Source organism: Pseudophryne corroboree, chromosome 2, assembly GCF_028390025.1.
Source record: "Pseudophryne corroboree isolate aPseCor3 chromosome 2, aPseCor3.hap2, whole genome shotgun sequence".
NCBI classification, from domain to species: domain Eukaryota; kingdom Metazoa; phylum Chordata; class Amphibia; order Anura; family Myobatrachidae; genus Pseudophryne; species Pseudophryne corroboree.
Window position 1 is genome coordinate 518207263 of NC_086445.1, and position 20454 is coordinate 518227716.

Here is a 20454-nt window from a genome sequence, read left to right on the forward strand (position 1 = left end):
ACTGTTTTCGTGGATATGTGGAGACAGCACGAAAGGAATGGAACTACCTCTGTCCTGTACATGAAAGGAACAAACCCTTGTATTTGGTTTCGGAAGGAACAGCCGGAAGAAAGGGCTCCTGCCCTCCTGTAGTAGCTGAAATAATCTTCTTTTATTCCGACCCAAAGAGAACTCACCTTCAAAGGGTACCGCCGACAAGGTCTGTTGGAGTCAAAATCGGCATTCCAACCCCGAAGTCAAAGAGACCGTCTTGCTGTCACGGTCAAGGCAGAAATACGGGAGTGTAGTGTAGCAGAATCAATCAAGGCCTCACCCACATAAATAAGAGTCTCTGAAATCTGTCCTGCTAATTGAATGGCTTCCGATGGATCGTCAGATTGCATTCCAGATATGACCTGTGCTAGTCCGTCATCCGCGGCCCTGAGGACCCAAGCGCCAGCTAGAATCGTGATAAAGAAAACAGATCTAGGCATTGCTTCAATCATCCTATCTGTAGGATCTTTCCATGTCACCGACTGTACCGAAGGAATAGCCGTAGCTCCTGCTAAAAGTGAAATGAGTGTGCCTACCTTTGGGCTGTTTTCTGTAAAAGGATATAGAAATTTTAATTTCTTAGGGACTTGGAACGATAATCCGGTTTAAGTCAGGCCTCCTTTAAAATATCCCTGTTATTAAGAGTCTGCCGGATGGTGTCTAACAGCAATCTAACACTTGAGCTAATAACACAATAATTTTTTCAGACCGAAACTTTGTCCCACTCTGGGTCTATGTCCCCATTCTCCAATGGGACTGACTCTAACTCCTCCCCCATAAAGTTATAGCGGGCAACGGTTGTGACCGTGTTGTAGTAGGAAAACTGTCGGCAAGTTTACAAACTTGTTTAGGGATTGAGTTAAATTAGCAAGACATCTGCCCATATTTTGAGCCCACGGAGGCAGAGACAGGTCCGCAGAACCTTCCTGTTGGTCCACCACCGATGCACCAGAGCATAAAGGATATAGGGTACCCGCGTCCGCCCTACCCTTAGCGAGCCTTGACTCACATTGCAAGTAGGCAATTTAAAAACCCCTAGGGTGTCTTCCCCCTTCTGGAAAATTCTGGTCTCGCCAGGATTCGAACACGGGATGCACGCATTACAGGTGGAGACTGAAACCACTATGACATCACAGACCACCTTATGTTCATAATGAAATTTTTTAAAAACAAATGCACTACCAATGTACTATAAACTCAGTAGAGTAGTGGTCAGCACTGTGAAGCATACTGTGTAATTTATATTGAGACAAATTCTGTTCACTCATTAAAGTATAGAATACATAATGCCCCCAAAGTATACTTGTTGTTAGGTGACCTCCACTGAATAAACAGGGTGAGTATTACTTAAAAGGTGTCCAAGCTCAGTGCTGTGTGTCTCACCGCGTCCCCCATACTGCCTGGAGAAGATGGCGGCCGGAGCTTTGTAAACGCTGTACGGGAGTGTGTGTCAGGTAGTGCAGGGCGGGAATCCGTCCCTTCTCTGAAGCAAGTGCGCGCCGGGTAGCTCAGCGTAGGCGCGCTATAACCGGAAGTTTACAGTTCCCGCCGCGTCCCCCTGTTCGGGTAGCGGCTCCCGTACACCGCTACATACAGTGACTCTGTTCGGCAGCAGCTACCGGGTGTCGCTACTTACAGCGGCCACCGGGTGTCGCTACTTACAGCGGCCCTGCTCAAGCAGTGACTCCCGTGCGCCGCCATCTGATTGCTAGTGGCTCCCGCGCGCCGCTACTCACAGCGGCTCTGTTCGGCAGCATCTATCCACATATCTCCCAGGGAGTGACTCACCACTCTCCCGGGCTACTCCGCCAACAACCTTAGTAGGAATAAATAAATCCTTGGTAATGCGCTCCTCCGTTCACCTCCCGAGAGAGAGCTGGGGTGGGGGTGGGGGGAGGGGGGGGGGAGATAGGGGGAACATAATAAATATATAAAGATATAGGAAGGATATAGGAAGGATAGACCAATACTGTCAGAGACAGATTGTGTCTATCCTGTACCTTCTCACTGCCGACTTCTTAGAAATAGGAATCCAGCCCCAGTGACCGAAGTGTGGTGACCTCCAGCGGCAGATTATAGAGTGGGAACTTATCTAACCCCACTCTAATAGTACCTGTCACCTGTATACAGGGACTAGGCACTTAAATAATAAAATAAGAAAATACCTAACTAAAATATTCAGAGAGAAAAAAATCTGTGTCTGTACTCCACAGGCACAAAACAAAAACTGAGGTACTGGCTAGGCAGGAAGGAGATGGGAGGGGTTAGAGGGGGGAGGAGTCAGGTTTTAATAGTTCTGTGCCAAACTCCACTACCACACACCTCTAACCCACAAGTAATGGCGCAGCGTCCCCCAGATGGATGAAAGAGAAATGTTAAGTGTGTGATGCCTGTGTACCTCTAAGGATTGCTGCAACACCTGTTCTAGAACCACTTTGCTGGGTGTGGAATTATATATATATATATATATATATATATATATATATATATATATATATATATATATATATACACACACACACACACACACACACACACACACACTCATACACACATATACATGTAGACATTCACATTGGTTATATTTGTGGAACACACACTGCCCCATCTGTAGTATAGTTTCTTCTGCCAAATATCTATAGTTGTGGAGAGGATGGTAAAAACTCTGGTTTAGAAAGGGCTGCTGTGTGAGATATCTCGTGCGCAATATCTCCATCATTTGTGTGGCCAGATAAATAAACAAATGAGACTACATTGATATTTGAGAGAAAACCCACTTCCAGCAAGCTATAAGTGTATACATACCATCACAAGATTATACTTTGTAATATTGGTGATATTAATCCTACCATTAGAGGAAAGTTGTTGCAATTTAACTAGAACTATTCTAGGTCTTTTATTGTTCCAAATACATTTTCGAAACAGGGAATAAATTGTTGCGGTATATGCTTTAGTTAAAGGAAGGGACTGGAATTTAAACGTAAGTCTACGGAAGGGACTAATCTTCCCAAATAAGAGCTCAGGAGATAACCCAGCCCTCTCTTTGTAGAGACAGGAGATAGCCGGAGACATTCATGGGTTAGAGAAGGGTTTTTAGGAATCTGAGGTAGCGAAGACTCTTCCCTACCCATACAATTGGAACTGTGTCCCCATGATGAGCAATAAGATGGAGGTAGAAGGCTATGGGTTTTTTCACATTTATGAAAAGCCCTGAGATCGGCCCATGACTTAATTTTATCAAACACACAATTCAAAGGCCATGCTGGAACAGAAAGTAATATTACAGAAAAAGGTCATGAACAGATATATTATTGAAAAGGGTACCAATGTTTATGCTCATAAAGACCGGCCACTGAAGGAGTACATCAGGCATTCCCAACCGCGGTCCTCACTGCACAACAACAGCGCAGGTTTTAGTGATATCCAGGCTTCAGCAGATGGTTAAATCAAAATAACTGCGGTACTAATTAAGTCACCCGTGTTCAAGCCTGAATATCACTAAAACCAGGACTGTTAGTGTGCCTTGAGGACAGTGGTTGGGAAACACTGGAGTACATGCATAAGGGAGTGTTTGGAAGCAAATGGTCAATTGCCATTTTCTCTCATCCATTACCAGATTTTAATTCCAACCAGCAAGATCTGGCAGATGATCTGCCAGATAATTATATAGTGTATGTCCAGCTTCAGTATGTGTATGTACATGGACCGAATAGATTGGCCAAGTGATTCTTAATATGCCCGCAAATTCTTTGTAACAACAGCTAGAGGGCCCCTTATTGGCCATCCCTGGTCTGTAAACTGTGTATAATGCCCTCCTGGGCAAATTTGGGGAATCCAGTATGGCTTTCAATGTCTGTCTGAGAATGCATTAAATAGAGTGCAAGGAAGAAATAGGTATGACAATAGAGAGAATGACTAGAGGCATCCAATTAGTCTTCGTTGTATAGTTTTAAAAAAATCATTAACCCTTTACCGGTAGGGTTGGATAGCATTCTGATGCATCATCAATTCTTCACCTGTTCTATTTGCACAAGGTCTCTGTAAGACATTTTTGTTTTTAGATAGAACCTGATGAAGTCCCTTAATGGTATGAAGTGCATAGAATGGAGGCATTGCATGGTTCAACACTAACGGCACACTGTCGTGAGCGCACATACACGTGTAGAAGGTGGGACAGGAGATTGGGAAGATCAGGCCCAAATGTGGTTATCCTAACAGCATCTGCAAATAACATTGTAATTTACAATAAATCATTCTACAAAGTTTGGTTCGTGCATTGAAGCTACCAAAAAGATAACACTGTTTAAATATCAATCTGTTCTACCAAGGTTTTAAAGACATCATAAGAATACGGCACTTGACCCTCAATATCTCCCAGTCGATCCAGGTGTTTGTGATAACCAGGACCCTGACACAGTAGAGCTGGACGTTGAAGGAGCAGGAATGGAGCATCCATCGACATTTGCTACAGATCTGTGTACCAATGTCTTCTGGACCAAGCCAGAGCTATTAGTATCACGGCACCCTTACCTTGTCTTACCCTTTGCATCACCCTGGATCACAAGGCGATTGGTGGAAACACATGAGCCAGACGAAAGTTGACATGTCATCCACAAGATCACTCTGGGATCTTTTGTTCTTGACCCGTCTGCGGAAACTTTGTTGTTCTGACGGGACGCCATGAGATCTATCTCCGGTAACCCCCATTATCTACCAGAGTTTGTAAGACCTTGGGGTGTAAAGTCCATTCGTTTGCATGAATGGCGTGTTGACTGAGAAAATCCGTTTCCCAGTTTAGCACTCCCGGAATGAACACTGCAGACAAGGCTGGATAATAACGTTCTGCCCACCTTAAGGTGTAACTTACCTCCTTCTTCATTGTGTTTTGGCTGCGAGTTCCTCCCTGATGGTTGAGGTTCGCTACTGCCACTGCAATGTCCGAGCGGATTCGAACTGGTTTCATCAGAAGGATATTCTTTGCCTGAATAAATGCTATATATATGGCCAGAGGTTCCAATAAAGTTATTGGCAGACAACTTTCTTCCTTGGTCCACTGTCCCTGGAAACAACTCCTTCCTGACACTTCTCCCCAGCCCTGCAGGCTGGCATCCATTGTCAGAGTTTCCCAATCTGATATCCAAAGGAGCCTCCCTTTGCCCAGACAGGATGTCTGTAGCCACCAAGCTATTGGCCTCCTAACTTCCAGAGGAAAGACCATAATCTGCGCTTTTGTCTGATAAAAAACCTTTCCACTTGGAAAGGATCAGACGTTGCAGATGTATTGAGTGAAACAGAGTATACTCCATCATGTCGAATGTCTACACCATCAAACCCATCACAAGCATTACTGCGTAAATGGACACTGTTTGACTGTGTAGCCACTACTGAATCCTTAAGTGAATTTTGGATATTTTTTTCAGAGGTAGAATTTCTCTGAAAACCCAATTCCAACACAGCTCCTGAGTCATCCGTTGGGACGGAACCAGAGACTACTTTGCCCAATTTATGAGCCAACCGTATCTCTAACAAGCTGTGGTCTCTTGCAGATGACACTGAACAACTCCTGAGACACTGCCAGGATTAATAAGTCGTCGAGGTATGGATTTTTAAAAAATCCTTATCCCCTGCTAAGATGCCATCACTACCATAATTTTGGTGAATACTCTGGGAGCTGTGGTCAGTCCAAATGGTAGGGCCTGAAACGGAAAATGATGCTGGAGGATAGCAAACCTGACATAGGGGGTCATTCCGACCCGGTCGCTCGCTGCAGTTTGTTGCAGCGATTGGGTCGGAACTGCGCATGCGCCTGGGACGCAGTGCACCGGCGCATGGCAGCTTTCGTTACCTAGCTATCGCCTCTGAGACAGAGGCGGTCGCTAGGCGGGAGGGGGCTGAACGGCCTAGGGGAGCGGTCCAGCTAACGCAGGCGTGGCCGGACCATTGGGGGGGCGGGCCGCGGCGGCTGCGTGGCGAGCAACTCCCGGCCAGCCGCAGGAGCTGCGCTGGCTGGGAGTTACTCCTCAAATACAAAGGCATCGCCTCTGTGTGATGCTTTTGTATTTGCGGGGGGGGGGGGGGGGCGGCGCTTTAGCACAGCTACGATCAACTCGGAATGACCCCATAGTGCTGATGGGACAGTGCTATAAGAACATGAACACAAGCATCCTCGATATCCAGGGATACCATAAAATCCTCCTGCTCCATGGCCAAATTAATGGAACGTAAAGTCTCCATATGAAACCCGAGGCACCCAAATGTATTTGTTCAGCGCTTTGAGATTGAGTATGGGCTGTAACGACCCATTTGGCTTCTGGACTAAAAACAGGTATGAATAAAAACCTTGTCCTCGTTGTGCAGGAGGAACTGACTGAACTAATTCCTGAACTGCCTCTTGCAAAACCCTGATCTTCGTTTCCACTGAAGACGGACTGGTACAAACTTTTAATAAGGGTGTTTCTTGAAAACACCTACAGCACCTGGTATTCCCAAGTGGTTTACCATCCAAGTACTAACCAGGACCAACACTGCTTAGCTTCCAAGATCAGATAAGATTGGGCATGTCCAGTGTGGTGTGGCTGTAGATCATAAACGTGAGATACCGCTTCTTGCACCCAGGCATCTGTAGTAGACTGCTGCCAGATCTGTGCAAACTGAAGTCGTCAGCCTCCCACCCTGTGTTCCCTCAGGTGGAGGCCTGCACCATCAGGCTGATGGCTTATCTTCAGATTTGAAAACCAGTCACCTGGTAGCCCAATACCTTTTAGTCTTACCAGACTTGTTGGATTGGGAATGTTTGCCATTACCCTTTACTTTTGCTCTTCCTTGATTCCGAAAGGACCGAAAAGCTGGAAACTAGGCTTGAATGTATGTGTGAAAGGAAAACTTCACTTTCCTGGCAGTTTGCTTCCGACTCCAAAATACTGTTTAATTCTTTACCAAAAAGAATCTCCAGTAAACAAGGATAAGACTCCAGAACCTATCTGGATTCTGAGTCAACTCACCATGTACATAGCCAACCCTCTCTGCGAGCTGCTACTGCTGAAGCCTGAGAGGCAATTGTACCCATATCCAGGGCCGATTATCGCGGCCTGTTTGATATGTGCAATATGGGATTTTTGCTCTCTAGCTGCCATTGAAAGATCCTCCTTTTATGCATCAGCACAGGCTGCCACTGCTTACGCCATCCAGGCTGAAGCCATGGCTGGTCTAATGATTGCCCAAGACAAGGAAAAATGTTTTTATTTTTTTTAGAAAACCATCGACTCTCCTATCCATGACATCATTTATGTTGAAAGCAGAAGTAATGTAGATTTTCGCACCCATCTATGATATGCAAATCTACTTTGGGAGCCACCTCCCTTTTTTTAAACAGTCCCCAGCTGGACGAGGATAATTGGAATTCCATTTCTTGGAATTCTAACTTGTTACTGGGTGTAACACAAACCTCTTGCATAATTTCCATCAGCTGTTTTGGGACGTTTAAACACAGTTGCCTTTGTTTTTAACACAGGCTCTGCTGCCTCTTCTAAGGTTAGAATGGCTTACATAGCACAAATTAGCTCAGGTATGACCACTGAGCTGAGACCTTCCTCCAAAGTGCAATGAGTCCTCATCTAAAACATGTGTAGACTGTGAAGATGATGTATCAAGTCTGTGTGATTTACTTACCACCGGCCTTTGAGCCTGCTGTTGAGAGGCTGCCAATTTCCAAGGTAATGTTCATGTAAGGGTTAATAGGGTAACCTATCCCTAGTATAGGAGCTGGCATTATCTGCTCAGCTATATTGGATAACGTCTGTGCAAAGTAGCCCATGAAGGTTCAACTAGAACCTGTGCTTGCCTCAGTTATTTAAGAGGTTTCAGTGACAGCTAAAACATTTTGCACATAATACCTTTTGAACCAGATCCTGATATGTTAACCCAGTTTCGCAAGACAAACATGAAAGGAGTGTTGGTGCTGCTGTGGAAAGTGTATTTTCCTCACCCTTGCCGTTCTGACATAAATAAATTACACACCTGTACAGTGTTACTACACAATTTGTGACTGTAATCACTTTAAAATTTGTTAAAGTGACACACAATCCGACCCTACCCTGCTTTGCACCAGCATTGATGATCGGAATACACAGAAAAACTGACAGAATTACAGTAAAGTCAGCAATACTAGCAATCAGTCACAGGTTACACATTAGCATAAGCAATATGAGCACATAATCAACTACAAATACATTTCAAGTATGTAGGAGAAACACATTACTGCATTACCTTATATAGGATTTAACCATATTCAGTCGCACAGCGAAAGAAAACAGCAGCAATAGTTATCAGACTCATGCATTAAGCACTTATCCAACTATTCGTACTCAAAAGGTAGCTAGAAACTTAATGCTGTATTACCCGACTCAGAGTGGGATACAGGGAGACTCACCCGCTTCCAGGATCGATCAATAGGTTTGCAAACGCTGAGTGGATCCAGACGCTAATAGTGTACACTCGCCCCGTGAACACAGATGTACCAGTCACACAGCCGCCTATGCTGCGACTGGGTCCCCTTAGATACACAGCATCTCAGATGCAAGTGGGAAATCAGTTCATGGCGGGAGACTTGGAGGAAACTGGTCATAAACCGGTGGCAGGGACGACCAAGGGAGCATCCGACTCCCCACTGCTGACCTCAACCCTAGGGATCGCGGCCTCATACTACCCCTGGAACCTATGATCCCTAGGGCCTAGCGTTGGTGCACCCTAGGTGGCAGCCGCCTCAGCGACTGTTCCGTGTTCACCCTCTAAGCGGAACAGATGCCTTACCTTCTCCCTGTGCTCCGGCCACAGCCTGGTAAAAGTTTTCTGGACTTGCTAGTACATCCGACACAGACGCCTGCCGAAACAGCACTGTACTCGTGGGTAAGCGTTGTCGCGACCTGGCGGAGAGCTGCTGGAGCAACTATTTCTAAGGTATGTATAAGACGCTTTTTTAGAAAGATAGCTCAAAAACTGTAGCACTATAAAAATAAAATAAAAAAAGCTTATGGCTGCTAAAAAAAACAGCAACCCTCTTGACCATGGTCCAGCTCCTGCCGCACCAAACAAAAAACCGACTTGCCTGAGCCAGGAATAGATCGACGGGCCCGTTGCATGCTGGGAGGCCGAAAGCGTTGACAGATTGGTGCAAATCTGCTGTCGCGTCATCGTATCCCAATGTTATCCTGTGAACCCTGCTGGAGAAATGCCTGTTTTTCCTGGGAAGAACCTGGGCAAGGCTCAGTGCAAACAGGTAACCCAGGTCGATCTGACTCCAGGACCAGTTTACAGCATAGGAAGAGCCGGCACTTGGAGTTGATCTCATGTTAAAGAAGCTGGGTCCAACCACGTCTGAAAGAGTTCCCAGAATGGAGGCATCCGGGTTACACTCATGTACAAAATCCCAGGTCTGACCCAGCTTTTTAACCTGAAAGGGGTATTACAGGTTTACACAGAGAAGCTGCCATTTAAAAAAATAATAAGAATTTACTCACCGGTAATTCTATTTCTCGTAGTCCGTAGTGGATGCTGGGAACTCCGTAAGGACCATGGGGAATAGCGGGCTCCGAAGGAGGCTGGGCACTCTAGAAAGATCTTAGACTACCTGGTGTGCACTGGCTCCTCCCACTATGACCCTCCTCCAAGCCTCAGTTAGGTACTGTGCCCGGACGAGCGTACACAATAAGGAAGGATTTTGAATCCCGGGTAAGACTCATACCAGCCACACCAATCACACCGTACAACTCGTGATATGAAACACAGTTAACAGTATGAAACAATAGAGCCTCTCAACAGATGGCTCAACAATAACCCGATTTAGTTAACAATAACTATGTACAAGTATTGCAGATAAACCGCACTTGGGATGGGCGCCCAGCATCCACTACGGACTACGAGAAATAGAATTACCGGTGAGTAAATTCTTATTTTCTCTAACGTCCTAGTGGATGCTGGGAACTCCGTAAGGACCATGGGGATTATACCAAAGCTCCCAAACGGGCGGGAGAGTGCGGATGACTCTGCAGCACTGAATGAGAGAACTCCAGGTCCTCCTCAGCCAGGGTATCAAATTTGTAGAATTTTGCAAACGTGTTTGCCCCTGACCAAGTAGCTGCTCGGCAAAGTTGTAAAGCCGAGACCCCTCGGGCAGCCACCCAAGATGAGCCCACCTTCCTTGTGGAATGGGCATTGACAGATTTTGGCTGTGGCAGGCCTGCCACAGTATGTGCAAGCTGAATTGTACTACAAATCCAACGAGCAATAGTCTGCTTAGAAGCAGGAGCACCCAGCTTGTTAGGTGCATATAGGATAAACAGCGAGTCAGATTTTCTGACTCTAGCCGTTCTGGAAACATATTTTCAGTGCCCTGACAACGTCTAGCAACTTGGAGTCCTCCAAGTCCCTAGTAGCCTAGGCACCACAATAGGCTGGTTCAGGTGAAACGCTGACACCACCTTTGGGAGAAACTGGGGACGAGTCCTCAATTCTGCCCTATCCATATGGAAAATCAAATAAGGGCTTTTACAAGACAAAGCCGCCAACTTTGATACTCGCCTGGCAGAAGCCAAGGCCAATAACATAACCACCTTCCACGTGAGATATTTCAGATCCACGGTTTTTAGTGGTTCAAACCAATGTGATTTTAAGAAACTCAACACCACGTTGAGATCCCAAGGTGCCACAGGAGGCACAAACGGGGGCTGACTCTGCAGCACTCCTTTTATAAATGTCTGAACTTCAGGTACTGAAGCTAGTTCTTTTTGAAAGAAAATCGACAGAGCCGAGATCTGTACCTTAATGGAACCCAATTTAAGGCCCATAGTCACTCCTGCTTGCAGGAAATGCAGAAATCGACCTAGTTGAAATTCCTCTGTTGGGGCCCTTTCGGCCTCACACCATGCAACATATTTTCGCCATATGCGGTGATAATGAGTTGCTGTAACCTCTTTCCTGGCTTTAGTAAGCGTAGGAATGACTTCCTCCGGAATGCCCTTTTCCTTCAGGATCCGGCGTTCAACCGCCATGCCGACAAACGCAGCCGCGTTAAGTCTTGGAACAGACAGGGCCCCTGCTGCCGCAGGTCCTGTCTGAGTGGCAGAGGCCATGGGTCCTCTGATATAAATTCTTGAAGTTCTGGGTACCAAGCTCTTCTTGGCCATCCACGAGTATCGTTCTTACTCCTCGCCTTCTTATTATTCTCAGTACCTTTGGTATGAGAGGCAGAGGGGAGAACACATAAACCGACTGGTACACCCACGGTGTTACCAGAGCGTCCATAGCTATCGCCTGAGGGTCCCTTGACCCGGTGCAATATCTTTTATGGCTTTTTGTTGAGGCGGGACGCCATCATGTCCACCTGTGGCCTTTCCCAATGGTGTACAATCCTATTGGAAGACTTCTGGAGGAAGTCCCCATTCTCCCGGGTGGAGGTCGTGTCTGTTGAGAAGATCTGCTTCCCAGTTGTCCACTCCGGGAATGAACACTGCTGACAGTGCTAACACATGATTTTCCGCCTATCGGAGAATCCTTGTGGCTTCTGCCATCGCCATCCTGCTTCTTGTGCCGCCCTGTTGGTTTACATGGGCGACTGCCGTGATGTTGTCTGATTGGATCAGTACCGGCTGGTTTTGAAGCAGAGGCCTTGCCGGCCTCAGGGCATTGTAAATGGCCCTCAGGTCCAGAATATTTATGTGTAGGGAAATAACCTGACTTGACCAAAGTCCCTGGAAATTTCTTCCCTGTGTTACTGCCTCCCAGCCTCAAAGGCTGGAATCCATGGTCACTAGGACCTAGTCCTGTATGCCGAACCTGCGGCCCTCTTGAAGATGGGCACTCTGCAGCCACCACAGTAGAGATACCCTGGTCCTTGGAGACAGGGTTATCAGCCTATGCATCGGAAGATGCGATCCGGACCACTTGTCCAACAGGTCCCTCTGAAAAGTTCTTGTATGGAACCTGCCTAATGGGATTGCTTCGTAGGAAGCTACCATTTTTCCCAGGACTCGCGTGCAATGATGCACCGCTACCTATTTTGGCTTCAGGAGGTCTCTGACTAGAGATGACAACTCCTTGGCTTTCTCCTCCGGGAGAAACACTATTTCTGGTTTATGTCCAGAACCATCCCCAGGAACAGTAGACGTGTCATAGGAACCAGCTGTGACTTTGGACTGTTTAGAATCCAACCATGCTGTTGTAGCACTTTCCAAAATAGTGCTACCCCGACTACCAACTGCTCCTTGGACCTCGCCCTTATAACGAGATTGTCCAAGTACGGGATAATTACAACTCCCTTTTTTTGAAGGAGTATCAACATTTCGACCATTACCTTGATAAAACACCCTCGGTGCCATGTACAGTCCAAACGGCAGTGTCTGGACTTGGTAATGGTAATCCTGTACCACAAATCTGAGGTACTCCTGGCGAGGATGGTAAATGGGGACATGCAGGTAAGCATCCTTGATGTCCCAGGATACCATGTAATCCCCCTCGTCCAGGCTTGGAATAACCGCCCTGAGCGATTCCATCTTGAACTTGAATTTTTGTGTTCAAGGATTTTAAATATAAAATGGGTCACACCGAACCATGCGGTTTCGGTACCCCAACCCGTGTGGAATAGTAACCCCGTCCTTGTTGAAGTAGGGGCACCTTGAGTATTACCTGCTGGGAATACCGCTTATTAATTGCCTCTAGCACAGCCTCCCTGCCTGAGGGAGTTGTCAGCAAGGCATATTTTAGGAAACGGCTGGGGGGAGACATCTCGAATTCCAGCTTGTACCCCTGAAATACTACTTGAAAGAAACAGGGATCCACCTGTGAGCGAGCCCACTAATTGCTGAAATTTTTGAGACGGCCCCCCACCATACCTGGCTACACCTGTGGAGCACCCGCGTCATGGTGTGGCCTCACAGGAGGCGGGGGAAGAATCTTGATTCTGGGAACAGGCTGACTGGTGCAGCTTTTTTCCCTCTACCCTTGTCTCTGTACAGAAAGGAAGCGCCATTTGTTTCTGAAGCCGAAAATAAGAATTTACTTACCGATAATTCTATTTCTCATAGTCCGTAGTGGATGCTGGGACTCCGTCAGGACCATGGGGAATAGCGGGCTCCGCAGGAGACAGGGCACATCTAAAAAAGCTTTTAGGTCACATGGTGCGTACTGGCTCCTCCCCCTATGACCCTCCTCCAAGCCTCAGTTAGGTACTGTGCCCGGACGAGCGTACACAATAAGGAAGGATCTTGAATCCCGGGTAAGACTCATACCAGCCACACCAATCACACCGTACAACTTGTGATCTGAACCCAGTTAACAGTATGATAACACAAACGAAGTAGCCTCTGAACAGATGGCTCACAACAACAGTAATAACCCGATTTTTGTAACAATAACTATGTACAAGCATTGCAGACAATCCGCACTTGGGATGGGCGCCCAGCATCCACTACGGACTATGAGAAATAGAATTATCGGTAAGTAAATTCTTATTTTCTCTAACGTCCTAGTGGATGCTGGGACTCCGTCAGGACCATGGGGATTATACCAAAGCTCCCAAACGGGCGGGAGAGTGCGGATGACTCTGCAGCACCGAATGAGAGAACTCCAGGTCCTCTTTAGCCAGAGTATCAAATTTGTAAAATTTTACAAACGTGTTCTCCCCTGACCACGTAGCTGCTCGGCAAAGTTGTAATGCCGAGACTCCTCGGGCAGCCGCCCAGGATGAGCCCACTTTCCTTGTGGAATGGGCCTTTACAGATTTAGGCTGTGGCAGGCCTGCCACAGAATGTGCAAGTTGGATTGTACTACATATCCAACGTGCAATCGTCTGTTTAGACGCAGGAGCACCCAACTTGTTGGGTGCATACAATGTAAACAACGAGTCAGATTTTCTGACTCCAGCTGTCCTTGAAATATATATTTTTAATGCTCTGACAACGTCCAGTAACTTGGAGTCCTCCAAGTCGCTAGTAGCCGCAGGCACCACAATAGGCTGGTTCAAGTGAAATGCCGAAACCACCTTAGGGAGAAATTGAGGACGTGTCCTCAATTCTGCCCTGTCCGAATGGAATATCAGATATGGGCTTTTGTATGACAAAGCTGCCAACTCCGAAACTCTCCTGGCTGAAGCCAGGGCCAACAGCATGGTTACCTTCCATGTAAGGTATTTTAAATCTACCGATTTTAAAGGCTCAAACCAATGAGATTTGAGAAAATTTAGAACCACGTTCAAATCCCACGGTGCCACTGGAGGCACTATTGGGGGTTGTATATGTAGTACACCTTTGACAAAAGTTTGTACTTCAGGCACTGACGCCAATTCCTTCTGGAAGAAAATTGATAAGGCCGAAATTTGAACTTTAATGGACCCCAATTTGAGGCCCATAGACAATCCTGCTTGCAGGAAATGTAAGAATCGACCCAATTGAAATTCTTCCGTTGGAGCCTTCTTGGCCTCACACCACGCAACATATTTTCTCCAAATGCGGTGATAATGTTGTGCGGTCACTTCTTTCCTGGCTTTAATTAAAGTAGGAATAACTTCCTCAGGAATGCCCTTCTCTTTTAGAATCCGGCGTTCAACCGCCATGCCGTCAAACGCAGCCGCGGTAAGTCTTGGAACATACAAGGTCCCTGCTGAAGCAGATCCCTTCTTAGAGGTAGAGGCCACGGATCCTCCGTGAGCATCTCTTGAAGTTCCAAATACCAAGTTCTTCTTGGCCAGTCCGGAGCTACCAGTATTGTTCTTACTCCTCTTTTCCGTATAATTCTCAGTACCTTTGGTATGAGAGGCAGAGGAGGGAACACATACACTGACTGGTACACCCACGGTGTTACCAGAGCGTCCACAGCTATTGCCTGAGGGTCTCTTGACCTGGCGCAATACCTGTCCAATTTTTTGTTGAGGCGAGACGCCATCATGTCCACCTTTGGTTTTTCCCAACGGTTCACAATCATGTGGAAAACTTCTGGATGAAGTCCCCACTCTCCCGGGTGAAGGTCGTGTCTGCTGAGGAAATCTGCTTCCCAGTTGTCCACTCCCGGGATGAACACTGCTGACAGTGCTACGACATGATTCTCCGCCCAGCGCAGAATCCTTGCAGCTTCTGCCATTGCACTCCTGCTTCTCGTGCCGCCTTGTCGGTTTACGTGGGCGACTGCCGTGATGTTGTCGGACTGGATCAACACCGGCTGACCCTGAAGCCGCGATTTTGCCAGGCTTAGAGCATTGTAGATCGCTCTTAGCTCCAGTATATTTATGTGAAGAGACGTCTCCAGGTTTGACCACACGCCCTGGAAGTTTCTTCCCTTTGTGACTGCTCCCCAACCTCGTAGGCTGGCATCCGTAGTCACCAGGACCCAGTCCTGTATGCCGAATCTGCGGCCCACTAACAGATGGGCAGTCTGCAACCACCACAGGAGAGACAACCTTGTTCTCGGTGACAGTGTTATCCGCTGATGCATGTGCAGATGCGATCCGGACCATTTGTCCAGCAGATCCCACTGAAATGTTCGTGCATGGAATCTGCCAAATGGAATCGCTTCGTACGAAGCCACCATCTTTCCCAGGACTCTTGTGCATTGATGTACTGACACAGTTCCTGGTTTTAGGAGGTTCTTGACAAGTTCGGATAACTCCCTTGCTTTCTCTTCCGGGAGAAATACCTTTTTCTGAACCGTGTCCAGAATCATGCCCAGGAACAGCAGATGTGTTGTCGGGGTCAATTGAGATTTTGGAAGATTTAGAATCCACCCGTGTTGCTGAAGCACTACTTGTGTTAGCGCTACACCGACTTCCAGCTGTTCTCTGGACTTTGCCCTTATCAGGAGATCGTCCAAGTAAGGGATAATTAATACGCCTTTTCTTCGTAGAAGAACCATCATTTCGGTCATTACCTTGGTAAAGACCCGAGGGGCCGTGGACAACCCAAACGGCAGCGTTTGAAACTGATAATGACAGTCTTGTATCACGAACCTGAGATACCCTTGGTGTGAGGGGTAAATCGGGACATGTAGATAAGCATCTTTTATGTCCAAGGACACCATGAAGTCTCCTTCTTCCAGATTCGCTATCACTGCTCTGAGTGACTCCATCTTGAACTTGAATTTCTTTATGTACAGGTTCAAGGATTTCAGATTTAGAATAGGCCTTACCGAACCGTCCGGTTTCGGTACCACAAATAGTGTGGAATAATACCCCTTTCCCTGTTGTAGGAGGGGTACCTTGACTATCACCTGCTGAGAATACAGCTTGTGAATGGCTTCCAAAACGGACGTCCTTTCTGAGGGAGACGTTGGTAAAGCAGACTTTAGGAACCGGCGAGGGGGAGACCTTTCGAACTCCAGCATGTAACCCTGAGATACTATCTGCAGGACCCACGGGTCCACTTGTGAGTGAACCCATTGATTGCTGAAAATCTTGAGTCGACCCCCCACCGTTCCTGAGTCCGCTTGTAAAGCCCCAGCGTCATGCTGATGGCTTTGTAGAAGCCGGGGCGGGCTTCTGTTCCTGGGCAGGGGCTGCTTGCTGCCCTTTCTTACCCTTTCCTCTGCCTCGCGGCAGATAAGACTGTCCTTTTGGTCGCTTTTTATAGGAGCGAAAGGACTGCGGCTGAAAAGACGGTGTCTTTTTCTGTTGGGAGGGGGTCTGAGGTAAAAAAGTGGATTTGCCGGCAGTTGCCGTGGCCACCAGGTCCGAAAGACCGACCCCAAACAATTCCTCTCCTTTATATGGCAATACTTCCATATGCCTCTTGGAATCCGCATCACCTGACCACTGTCGCGTCCATAAACTTCTTCTGGCAGATATGGACATCGCGCTTACTCTTGATGCTAGAGTACAAACATCCCTCTGAGCATCTCGCATATAAAGGAAAGCATCCTTTAATTGCTCTAGAGTCAATAAAATACTGTCCCTATCCAGGGTATCAATATTTTCAGTCAGAGAATCCAACCACACTACCCCAGCACTGCACATCCAGGCTGAGGCTATTGCCGGTCGCAGTATAACACCAGTATGTGTGTATATACTCTTCAGTGTAGTTTCCAGCCTCCTATCTGCTGGATCCTTGAGGGCGGCCGTATCAGGAGACGGCAACGCCACTTGCTTTGATCAACGTGTGAGCGCCTTATCCACCCTAGGGGGTGTTTCCCAGCGCGCCCTAACCTCTGGTGGGAAAGGGTATAATGCCAATAACTTCTTGGAAATTAGCAGTTTTCTATCGGGGTTAACCCACGCTTCATCACACACGTCATTCAATTCCTCTGATTCTGGAAAAAATACAGGTAGTTTTTTCACCCCCCACATAATACCCCTTTTTGAGGTACCAGCAGTATCAGAGATCTGCAAAGCCTCCTTCATTGCCGTGATCATATAACGTGTGGCCCTATTGGAAAATACGTTTGTTTCTTCACCGTCGACACTAGATTCATCTGTGTCGGTACCCGTGTCGACTGACTGAGGTAAAGGACGTTTTACAGCCCCTGACGGTGTCTGAGACGCCTGAACCGGTACTAACTGGTTAGCCGGGCGTCTTATTTCGTCAACTGACTTTTGTAATGTGCTGACATTATCACGTAATTCCATAGCTAAAGCCATCCATTCCGGTGTCGACTCCCTAGGGGGTGACATTACCATCATCGGCAATTGCTCTGCCTCCACACCAACATCGTCCTCATACATGTCGACACACACGTACCGACACAGCAGCCACACAGGGAATGCTCTAATCGAAGACAGGACCCCCTAGCCCTTTGGGGAGACAGAGGGAGAGTTTGCCAGCACACACCAAAAGCGCTATAAATGTATATAAACAACCCTAGAAGGTGTTGTTTACTATATATGCGCTCTTAATATATACATATCGCCAATTTATGCCCCCCCTTCTCTTTGTTACCCTGTTTCTGTAGTGCAGTGCAGGGGAGAGACCTGGGAGCCTTCCTCACCAGCGGAGCTGAGCAGGAAAATGGCGCTGAGTGCTGAGGAGAATAAGCTCCGCCCCTTTTTCGGCGGGCTTTTCCCCGGTTTTTAAGAAACTGGCCTGGGTTAAAATACATACATATAGCCTTAATGGCTATATGTGATGTATTTATTTTGCCACTAAAGGTAATTATATTGCTGCCCAGGGCGCCCCCAGCAGCGCCCTGCACCCTCCGTGACTGAGTCAGTGAGCCGTGTGACAACAATGGCGCACAGCTGCCGTGCTGTGCGCTACCTTCAAGAAGACTGAGGAGTCTTCTGCCGCCTGCTTTCCGGACCTCCGTTCTGCCGTCTCTTCAGCGTCTGTAAGGGGGATCGGCGGCGCGGCTCCGGGACGAACCCCAGGCTGACCTGTGTTCCGACTCCCTCTGGAGCTAAGTGTCCAGTAGCCTAAGACTCCAATCCATCCTGCACGCAGGTGAGTTGGAAATCTCTCCCCTAAGTCCCTCGATGCAGTGATCCTGTTGCCAGCAGGAATCACTGAGATTGAAACCTAAAAAAAAAACTTTTCTAAACAGCTCTTTAGGAGAGCCACCTAGATTGCACCCTCTCGGACGGGCACAAAAACCTAACTGAGGCTTGGAGGAGGGTCATAGGGGGAGGAGCCAGTACGCACCATGTGACCTAAAAGCTTTTTTAGATGTGCCCTGTCTCCTGCGGAGCCCGCTATTCCCCATGGTCCTGACGGAGTCCCAGCATCCACTAGGACGTTAGAGAAAGGACTGTACCTTTGTCTGTGAGGAAACCTGAGGTAAAATTATTTCTTCCCAGCAGTTGCTGTGGATACGAGGTCCCAGAGACCATCCCCAAATAATTCCTCACCCTTATAAGGCTCTCTATGCGCTTTTTAAGTCAGCATCACCTGTCCAGTGACAGGTCTCTAATACCCTCCTGACAGAATGGACATTACATTTATTTTGGATGCCAGCCGGCAAAATATCCCTCTGTGCATCCCCCATATATAAGACGACGTCTTTAATATGTTTTTATGTTTGCCAACTAGTATCCCTGTTTGACAGGGTCACCGACCACGCTGCAGCAGCACTATCTGCAGGTCTCAGTCTAGTACCTGAGTGTGTAAATACAGACTTCAGGATAGCCTCCTGTTTTTTATCAACAGGTACCTATTTAAGTGGCCGTATCCTAAGACGGCAGTGCCACCTTTTTTGACAAACGTGTGAGCGCCTTATCCACCCTAGGGGATATCTCCCAGCGTAACTTATCCACCTGGCGGGAAAGGGTACGCCATCAGTAACTTTTTATAAATTACCAGTTTCTTAACGGGGGAACCCACGCTTTCACACACTTCATTTATTCATCTGATGGGGGAACAAAACACTGCCTGTTTTTTCTCCCCAAACCTAAAACCCATTTTTAGAGGTGCTTGGGTTAAAGTCAGAAATGTATAACACATTTTTTATTGCCGGGATCACGTCACGGATGTTCCTAGTGGATTGTGTATATGTCTCCACCTTGTCGACACTGGAGTCAGACTCCGTGTCGACATCTGTGTCTGCCATCTGAGAGAGCGGGCGTTTTGGAGCCCCTGATGGCCTTTGAGAGGCCTGGGCAGGCGCGGGCTGCGAAGCCGGCTGTCCCACAGCTGTTACGTCATCCACCCTTTTATGTAAGGAGTTGACACTGTCGGTTAATACCTTTCACCTATCCATCCACTCTGGTGTCGGCCCCACAGGGGGCGACATCACATATATCGGCCTCTGTTCTGTCACCATATAAGCCTCCTCATTCAACATGTCGACACAGCCGTACCGACACACCGCAGACACACAGGGAATGCTCTAAACGAGGACAGGACCCACAAAAGCCCTTTGGGGGGACAGAGTAAGAGTATGCCAGCACACACCAGAGCGCTATATATATATATACAGGGACTAACTGAGTTATGTCCCTAATAGCTGCTTTTTATATAATATACTGTATACAGTGCCAATTTTAATGCCCCCCCTCTCTTTTCCCTCTTACTGTACTGTAGAATTGCAGGGAAGAGCCAGGGAGCTTCCTTCCAGCCGAGCTGTGAGGGAAAAATGGCGCCAGTGTGCTGAGGAGATAGGCTCCGCCCCTTTTTCGCGGCCTATTCTCCCGTTTTTTATGGAATTCTGGCAGGGGTATTTACCTCATATATAGCCCCTGGGGCCATATATTGAGGTATTTTAGCCAGCCAAGGTGTTTTTATTGCTGCCTCAGGGCGCCCCCCCCAGCGCCCTGCACCCTCAGTGACCGGAGTGTGAAGTGTGTGAGAGGAGCAATGGCGCACAGCTGCAGTGCTGTGCGCTACCTTGGTGAAGACAGAGTCTTCATGCCGCTGATTTTCCGGACCATCTTCTTGCTTCTGGCTCTGTAAGGGGGACGGCGGCGCGGCTCCGGGACCGAACATCAAGGCTGGGCCTGCGGTCGATCCCTCTGGAGCT

At 47.6% G+C, this 20454-nt stretch overlaps 1 protein-coding gene and 1 pseudogene across 3 annotated transcripts in view; one reads left to right on the forward strand and one right to left on the reverse strand.

Annotated features, from left to right (window-relative positions):
* The window catches only part of SYNC (syncoilin, intermediate filament protein), a 93095-nt gene that overhangs the window by 44834 nt on the left and 27807 nt on the right, over positions 1-20454 (forward strand). The window lies entirely within an intron of this gene.
* Positions 6498-6616, reverse strand: LOC135051694 (5S ribosomal RNA; annotated as a pseudogene).